The 9316-nt window shown below is 34.5% G+C and overlaps 1 long non-coding RNA gene across 2 annotated transcripts; it reads left to right on the top strand.

Annotated features, from left to right (window-relative positions):
* Nucleotides 1–203: 203 nt before the first annotated feature.
* Nucleotides 204–9075, top strand: LOC101255385 (uncharacterized). Of its 2 annotated transcripts, XR_740823.4 has the most exons (5): nucleotides 209–564; nucleotides 4276–4380; nucleotides 6379–6449; nucleotides 7983–8071; nucleotides 8828–9075. It is a non-coding gene; the product is annotated as an uncharacterized lncRNA (long non-coding RNA). The 2 variants fall into 2 exon arrangements; XR_182617.5 differs by lacking the exon at nucleotides 4276–4380 and having other exon boundaries at nucleotides 204–564.
* The last annotated feature ends 241 nt before the right edge of the window (nucleotides 9076–9316 follow it).

Genomic DNA, 9316 nt, shown 5'->3' with positions numbered 1-9316 from the left:
AATAAGTTAATGGTAAGATATTTCTAAAACTATTTAATTTTCTTGTCATTATTCTTGGTAGATTTTTATTAGTGTATAATTACATTTCTTTCTTGATCATTATTCACTTTATACCTAAAAATATATTTTTAAAATTATTTTGTTATTTTTCTAAATAGATTTTTCTTAACTGCAATTATATATATATATGAGTGTGTCATATTTTGTCGGTGCGTATCTCAAAAAAGTGGTGCATAATGTATTAAGCCGTAAAAGAAAGGCACTTTTTCCGGTAGAGTAGCGTATCTGAGAGATTCTCTTTTACTATCGAAAAACTAAAATATGAATGTGAAATCTGCCGGTGGAGTTGTTTCTGTGTTGTGAAATTGTTGAATTTGATTAAAATTTGTTGTGTTGAGTGATAATGGAGAGGGAGAAGTACTCGGAGGAATTGAATGTGGCTGTGAGGGTTGTGCATTTGGCGTGTTCTCTGTCAAAAGGTGCAAAAGGGTTTGCTTGGTAAAGCATTTGGTGATGATGATGAGGTTAAGTCTAAGATTGATGATTCTCTTGTTACTATTGCAGGTAGCTTTTTGATTTTTTTTTTGCAATTTTGTTTTATAATGGGGAATTGTATGGGTGGGTTAAGATTAGTAGATAGTTTGTGAGTATGGGTAGGTAATCACATTGAGATGGAGCATGCGTGTTGTAGCGGAATCATGATTTTTCACTAAAAGGGATTGGTTGTTTGTTTCACTAGGAATTTAGAGCTGATTTAAGGTGTTAAAAGTATTCTGGATTATGGGAATTTGTTACTTGCTTTATGATTTATGGGGGTTAATAGTATGATTTATGTTTTCAAATTGAATTGAAATGCGAGTGTTCAATAAGGGCATGATGCATCATTGGCCTTGCCAACATTACTATCCGATAACACTAGGCCAGACAGCTGATTCAGCTTGAACCCCGTAACCACAACCATACGAGTTAAAAAGTTACTATTTTTGATAAATTCTTTCACTGCAGTGACTTTGACAGTAGTGGTGTATGTAGGAGTTTATGCAAGCAATGTTGGCCTATTGTCCACAATTCAACTTGTATGTGGTTTTGACTATGATTTTACTTTCGGTCTCAAATTGATTTTTACCATTAAGTAGTGTTGTCCTATTGCGTATATACATTTCTGTATTCTTAGAAAGATATAATTTACACACATATACAAGAATTGTTTCTTATAACAATTCTTGTATATTGATCGTGGAGTGTATGAGCACATTTTATTAAAGTATGTTCTTCCCTGTCTGTCAGTGTAACTGCTTTCTCTTCCCCTTTGAGTAGGAAGCAAGTAACGTTGGCCAAACACTATCCGCAACAGAATCAGTTGACTTGCAATATGAGTCGCTGAATGAGTCACACACTATGCCACTTCATTAAATCTTGCTCTGTCTTTAGAAATATAATATTAACACGGTTAGATAGTGGCTTGAACCTGGTACCAATTGCTACTTGCGTAAATAAAGCATCTTCTACAGAAATGGATATAACACAGTCTCCATACAACCAACTAATCAACATCAATTACATATCTTTCAATTTTCCTTTATCACTCAGTCATCTATTTACGTTATTTGAAACATTCCTTTACAACTTTCTTAGCTTCACCTTAGCCAAGTATTAGTCTAAGTCCAGTTTTCAAAGACAGGATTTTGCTCGTTACTTGTTAGTCAAGATGCCTTATCGAGTCCAGAAGAGAAGTACAATCCTCTTCCCTACCTCATTTAATCGTTGGAATACATGTTTAGAATTGTGCGGAAGTGAAGGTCTAAACTACTACTTCTTAATATCATTCTTTCAGCGACAAGCCGACAACAAGAAAGTAAGAAGTAGCAAAAGAGTGGAATAAGCATTTATTTTGGTATAAAATTCTATGTAGAGAATGCTCTCATTACTCTTAAGATATTATAAATTTTACATTGCTTGTAAATTGAAACAAATACCCTCTTATACTAGCTTACATTGTGCAACTACAAGGGCTACAAATGATGTTTCTTTTCCGATGGAAGTTTAATGTATCTTTATCTGGCAGTGGTGCTCCTGAACTGTTAAAGGAGAAGCTTCCTTTTCAAAGGCAAATACATGCTTTTAAGTAGTTGGAAAGTGGAAATTGACCTTAAAATCACTGAAGTTCATTTCCTTAGATAACATAAAATATGGCCTATCTATCTTTATTGTTCACTAATTATCTGCAAAGAAATGGGGTTCACATGACAATTGAAAATTCTTGGATGGTGGATAAATGATGATGTTTCTACTTTGACATATTTCATAATTCTTATATCATGGGAACTGTTGGTTAGTCTAATCATGCTTGGTTTTAGAAGCCTAATAGAAAAAGCAAGTCCAGATTTTCTTCTAATATGGAGGTGTTTGGATTAACTTGTGCACACTTCACCAATTACGCTAGGTACTTGCGATCTCCCAACACATATATCGAGTTACTCGAACCACAAGACTTAGTAGATAGAATGAAATCACCTACATTTTTTTGACCTTACTGGGATTTTGGACCCTGATCGCCCTTGATTTTATCCTTCCTCATTGATCTTCTTTGGAATTCTTACAAGACACAAAAACTTCACTCCGTTGTCTACTGCTCTTAATACTTTATATCTGATCATTATGCTTAACAAGCACTTTAAGTTCACTGGGGTTGCGAGTAGTAGTGATTGTTATGTTAAGAAGCAGTAGCAGTAACCCTAAGGATCACTTTGATACTTACATCTAGTTCGAAGCTTTTTAATCTTTATACTCATAATAACTTAAATAAGGAACATAAATTATCAATAGAGACACTCTATCGTCACATAATCTGATCCTCTTATTTCTTTTCTCATTTCCACGAGGTATTCACCATATGGTTAGCTTCAAAGCCAAAGGTCAAGCAGTATATTAGTTTCAGTTATGAGTCTCAAGTTCTGTCTTAGTTGATACAGCTGCTTTTAGTTCACTAATATGCAAGAGAACACCCATAAAAATGACTTCCCTTGCTTGACATATGAATGATTTTCCATGTAGCCAGCCACTCATGTTGTGTCTTCAGTTTGACTACTGAAGGGATCACACGATTATGCAAAATGTCAGGAAATAAGTTGCATTCTTGAATCTCTTCACCTTGTTTAGTTAACAGGATTAGTGATACTTTCAGCTGCTAAATTTTGTATTTAGAATCAATATTTCATTCTCCAACATATTAACATTTGAATAATTGTTGAGAAGGAGTTGGCTGTGGTGGAGTAGTTATGCTGATTTAGATTCTTATGGACGTACTGTTTGATAAATATTAAATCTTAATTATTCAACAAGTATTTTCATTGTATACATGGATTGCAAATGCGGCAGTAACCTAAAGTTGAGTTTTATCAATTTGTTAATGTTCAACATGCGGAATTTTGAGATATTAGTAATTTTTTTCTTTTCCCACTGCTGGATAAATGTTCAGATGCTTGAGGTTTTATTTTGGTTGCTTAGTGATATATATTCTTTTTTTTACTTTATAGGAGTGAAACAGCATATTCTGATTATTTGTTCAGACTGTTTAAAATTGTTTTTGGATTCTGATAGTGTTCAATGGAAACCTGCATTTAAACGCACTCGGTTTTGCTTGTAGGGAAGGAGGAAAGCATTATGCTCCCTCCATAATTGTCCACTAAACTATCTTGGCATGTCAAACAATAGTTGTCCACTTTATAAAATCAATGAGTAATTTTACACTTAGTTCCTAATTCACCCTTATCATTAATCATAGTCATTCCTTATTACATTTTTCAAGACATTGTATTTATTATTTTTAAAGGGTGATATAGATAAATTACCTTTCTATTTGTAGTTTCTTAAGAAGTGTACAAAGTCAAAAGTGGACAACTATTGTTGGACAGAGGGACTTATTATTTAAGAATAAATGTTTTCAGAACTTAGAAATTTGTTGTATGGCTGATTTTCCTGGATGTTGATATAATGCCGGCTTTTTTGGTGTTCTTAGTACAATAGGATCCCTGACTAGCTTTTCTACCTCTTGTATCTGCGTTGTACTATCTTAGTGATGTGCTTCATTAATAAAATTACCTTACTTTTTATCTAAAAAAAAGGGCATGGTTTTTAATGTTTGTTTTTATTCCTTCAACTGTTCAGTGTGGAAGAAGTTCTTACTAGTTCCAAGTTTGCATCTTCTAAAGTTATTGTATAGATTGTCTATAATGCGCACTAAAAGTATTTCCTGCAATTTCTTTGCATGGATAGATTGGAGTATGCAAGCAACTGTAAGCTGGATCCCTTCAAATACTTTTGGTAGCGAAAATGTCTCCATAGTAGCTGAAGAGGAAGTTCAAACCATAGACGCACTAGGTTTGGCTTTGGTTCGCATTGCTTGCTAAATTACTAAATGAGAATTCATATTCCTTCCATCCCATTTTAAGTGTCTTAGAGCCCAAAAGATATGTATGCTCCCTTGTTTCATTTTGTTTAAGAAAAGAATGTGTTTTTCATTTTTTGACTATTCTTCAATTTCAACTTTTGATCAAACATGTTTAAGATGGACATACATTCTACATATCTTTTAGTTTTAAACCACACGATTTGAAGTTTTCTTTACTTTCTTAAACTCTGTTTCAAGTTAAAACCGTAAACAAATTGAAAGAGAGGGAGTGTTTCAAAATATATGTTTTAGACAACCAAAGATGAAGTTTCTTTTTAATTTTTCCTTTACTATTGAAGATGCACAAGTATTTGATAATCGTTACATCACATTTTAAGTGTCATTTAAAGTTTTAGCATGTCCATTAATAAAATACTAAGTAGAGTGTAATTGTTACTAAATTACTAATACTTGTATATTATTTTCTCTCACCTTATTACTCCGGTAACACCAACTCAATTATTTAACTCTTAAACCATATTAGTCTCTCCCCTATTATTATTTAACCACTTAAGGTGCTTTATTTATTTATTAATTCTAAGTTTCTAAATAACCTTAATGACTCCCAAATTATTGTGTCTTCTTATCCATCTTCATTATCATTGGCAAATTTTCTGAAGTTGAAATTCATTCCGTTGAAACTTTCATAACTTTTCTTTGAACTTGGTAACTTTGTATTATATCATGACACAGAACATGAGTTGTATTGAAACCGTATATTATACAAAGGTACTCTCAATTTCATTGTTATTTGTCTAAATTGCGTCTAAAACATCAATTATTGAGGCAATGTCTAAATTGAGTCTAAAACATCAATTATAGAGGCAATGTCATTAGAGTATAATTGGTTACATCAAAAATATAAAAGCAAGATGCAATTGAGTTTAACCTTCTGCACATTATTGTCTATGAAGCACCTAGAATTCCTCTCTTGCCATATTGCCCACCACATTGCATCAGGGATAATTTTCCATCTACCTCTGTCCTTAGCATGTACACATGCTTCCTCTGAGGTCTTTGAAACCTCTGAAACCTTCCTAGGCATGGTCTAGGACATATTCTCCATGACTGTTGAGTCTACTTGTAATGTAGAAATAGATGGTTAACAATCTCTAAGTTACTCCACAGAGAAAACATCTAGAGCACAAGGTTATTCCCCTTTTAATGACATTGTTTTGAGAAAGCAGGATACTTTGAGGCTTAGAACTTCTTAGCTCGGTTCTCCTTTCCATGTAGGATGACTTATTTCATTGGCCATTGAAGAGACAGAAGGACTGACAGCTTAAGATAAATGATTCGAAGTGCAATGTTTTCTGCTATTCAAATTAATATTCAGATTTATATGTTATACTTTACAGGAGTTTTTCTAGTTGGTTAGAGTTTGTATGACAATGTACAATAGGCTTGAGATTTAGTGAATCTCTCACCAAACTAGAAGAACTCTTGTTTTAGCAAACCCCTTGTTTCTTTAGAGGATAAATACCGAGTAGTGGCACAAGAGGGGTCTAAATGGACTTAGAGTGTTCATATAGCTGTGTCAACTATATTGGTGTTGAAGATTAGTAGTTGTTATAACTTATATTACATTTTACTGTCTTAGTTGGCCTATATGTATCTTCTAGCTTTATTACTTCCATTGTATATTAGAGTTTGAATTTAGCCTTTTAACCCATATAGTCATTTAAATTTACTTAGTTCAGATGGAATGCAAAGAATTTAACTGAACTTTATCTTCGAGAATTTAACAGTGAGAAAATTGGTATGTGACATAAAACTGAAGGAAACGGTGAGTAGTAATCTGTTGTCAAGCTCCTGCCTTTGTTTGTCGTGTGTGAACAATTCAAGCCCTAATGGTATTTGAGATATGGTTTTGGAATGCAAATGTACCATTCAGTGTATTTATGGCTAAGCTATTCGTTGTGATGCAGACCATCATGGTCCTCCAAAGGTGAACATTTGGCAGGATCCAATGAGCCCATCAAAATAGAAGGAAGAGCATGTGAGTTTTTCTGAATATTTACAGTTCTCTTTTCTATTTGTTTAAGCTGTCTTGGGTTCGTTTTGTGGTTTTCTATGATGTTATCATCTTGCCTGTCCTAAAACTGTTGAATTTCTTGTTCGTCACTGTTTAAGACTTGTTTGCTTATTACTTAAATCTTATCGTCATGCTTGTGTTGTTTAGAGTCTTTGACTGTTGGATATGTTATGTTTATGGACGGGAACTCTTCTATCTTGGTGACTTCAGGCCATAATTCTGGTGATAACTTATGACGTTGCTTGTGCCTTGTGAAGTGGAAGTTACATGCCCTTTTTCCGATAAATTGTACATCTGTGCAATAATTCTGCCTTCTATTTTCTGTGAACTAAGGCGGAATCCTTACAGATGAGCATGCAACCTGTGTTCCTCATTTCCTGCCACCTTTGTAGTCCCCCAGTACTCTAAGTAGTCAGGCTTCATAAGCCCCACTCCTTTTACCCACCACGACACCTAACTTCTCAAGATGTGCAACGGTGGTAGTTTTTGGAATAGGTTTTGCAGCAGCGGTGAAAGATGCTTTAGGAGAAATTAGGATAAAAGTATTGTACCCAAGAAGAAATAAGAATCCTTTGGGGAATGAAAACTAGCCACTTTGAACTTATTGTTCCAAGAACTCCAAAAAAATTGCCAGGCTCTTTCCAAATGCTCAGAATCCTTCAGTCCAGGAGCTTTGAACGTCTGGGCGGGCAAGAGCCGCCTCTTAATTTAGTTGGAATAGATAAAAGCTGTTGTATTTTAATCTGATGGGAAAAATTGGCAGCTTCTAGCCGTCTACATGTGTTAGGGTGGGGAGGCTTGTTGATAATGGGGGACAGAAACAGATTGAGGGAGTGAGAAGTTAAGTGATGACCATTGAGGTGGGGGTGATGTTGTGGGTGTCTGATGCCAGATTCTCTGTAGCGAGTTGTAGGTGAAGAGAAAAGAGGCGATGCCAGAAATGTTAGTTGAAGGTTGAACTTACCCATGAAATTTGTGTTGTGTTTTCATGTAATGTTGCAGAGTGTTGGGGACTATAAAAACAAGAATGTCATATATAAAGATTTATGGTTCAATAATCTACTTGCTATTGTTTGATAAACTCTCCATCATTTTTTCTGTAATTACCATATCCATTATATTTGATCTATCAGTATACTCGTGTAGTTTTATGCTGATGATTTTTACATATGGTGGTATTTTCTTTACTGTTATAGAACAAAGAAGACTGTTTAGAGTTAGCAGTAACATACAGGTTAATTGATCAAGTGTTAACCTTTTGTTGTAGCGATCTAGTTAAAGGCGTCCTAAATGTTAAACCATTTGCTACTCTGCTATGTCAACATCATGGGTTCTCTGTCACATTTTTGTACACATTGTCATAGTGATTGCATCACTCTTTACTTTCTTCCAGTGTTACTGGAGTCAGAATTTACCGGGTTTATGCTAATACAAACACCTAAACTAGGTGTACATCATAAACTTGTAAGTTTGACTAGGAACTTACATCTTTTGCAGTTTGTGATAGCCTCTCTTACTGGTTGGGGTTTGGTCTTCTATGGGGTTATAAGCTCTTCTCAGGAGGAAAGAAAGAGAAGAAGGAAGAGGTACACTTCCTGTTATTAAATAAGTGTTTTGGAATATTTTGTAGCTATTAATATTTATGTAATACTTTGTTTGAAGCAAATAGGAAATTTAGTTTCTATCTTCTTATAGCGAGTCCAGTCAAGTGGCTGTAGAATATGATAGGAATTTCAAATCTATTTTAAACTATTTTGCTAGCATCTAGCTGACTAAAATTTGGTCTAGTATTCACCACATAGGGTTTGTTTAGTACGAAGGAAAAGTATTTTTTTGGTAAATAAGTGGTCTTCTCACTTATTTTATCATGTTTGGTAAACAAGTAAAAAATATATTCCTGAGAGAATTTCTATATAATCTAAGCAAACACTAGAAGGGAGTGTTTGGGCAGGGTGGTGAGGTGGAAGTATTAGTGGGTAGTGTGTATGTTGACTCCCAAAACAATTACATTAACCTACATTTAACCATATAGGACATCCTTTGTTCCATTTTAGGATTTGAAACAGTGACAATAGGATTGAAATTGTTAAGTGACGGTGGGGGTTGGGAGAAGACGATCCGTGGAATACCATTTATTGAACTTGTTTTTCCCTACTCTAATTGGGGATTAACCTTTAAAAGGGAGAACTTAAAGCTAATGTAATCAAGCAAATCTTACATCATGTATATGTAATATAAATATGTGTACCATCTTCACTTTGAGAAGAACTAATATTCTCTAGCTACTTGAAATTTGGTCTCTCTCTATGTACATCCTCTGATTTACTTAAATCTCTTTGCAGAAATGATCACACGGACGTCGGGTTGTCTCTATTCACCGGCAATAAAGTAGTGTAAGTTGCTAGGTCTTAGTGGCCTAGTTCAAGCCAATATGAGGATGTAATTTGTCGGCCCCTATCCATTCCCATTCTAGCTTTGAACTTTGAGTTGTACATGAAATGTTGATTGAACAATCAACTTTGAGTGCTTTTTTCTGAATTGTCAATCCATTTAATAACTATCACCATGAGTATGTTGAGGAGATGAAAAACACGTGATTAATCGTTCTATACATTACCCCCTCCTCCTGCGTGTCTATACATTGAATATCTTATTTGTGAGTTCAATATGCCCTAGTGAGTCAAATGCATCCATAGGTGTGCGACACCGACAACAACATAACTACAACATAACTAGTGTAATCCTGTAAGTAGATATGGGTTGTGTGGTGTGTATGTCGCCTTACCCTGTATCTTGTGAAGGTGTGACACTATGTTACATTGTTCAAATTG

Source organism: Solanum lycopersicum, chromosome 4 (genome assembly GCF_036512215.1).
Source record: "Solanum lycopersicum chromosome 4, SLM_r2.1".
NCBI lineage: Eukaryota > Viridiplantae > Streptophyta > Magnoliopsida > Solanales > Solanaceae > Solanum > Solanum lycopersicum.
Note: the sequence above shows the minus strand (reverse complement) of the source record. Positions and strands in the feature narration are given on the sequence as shown.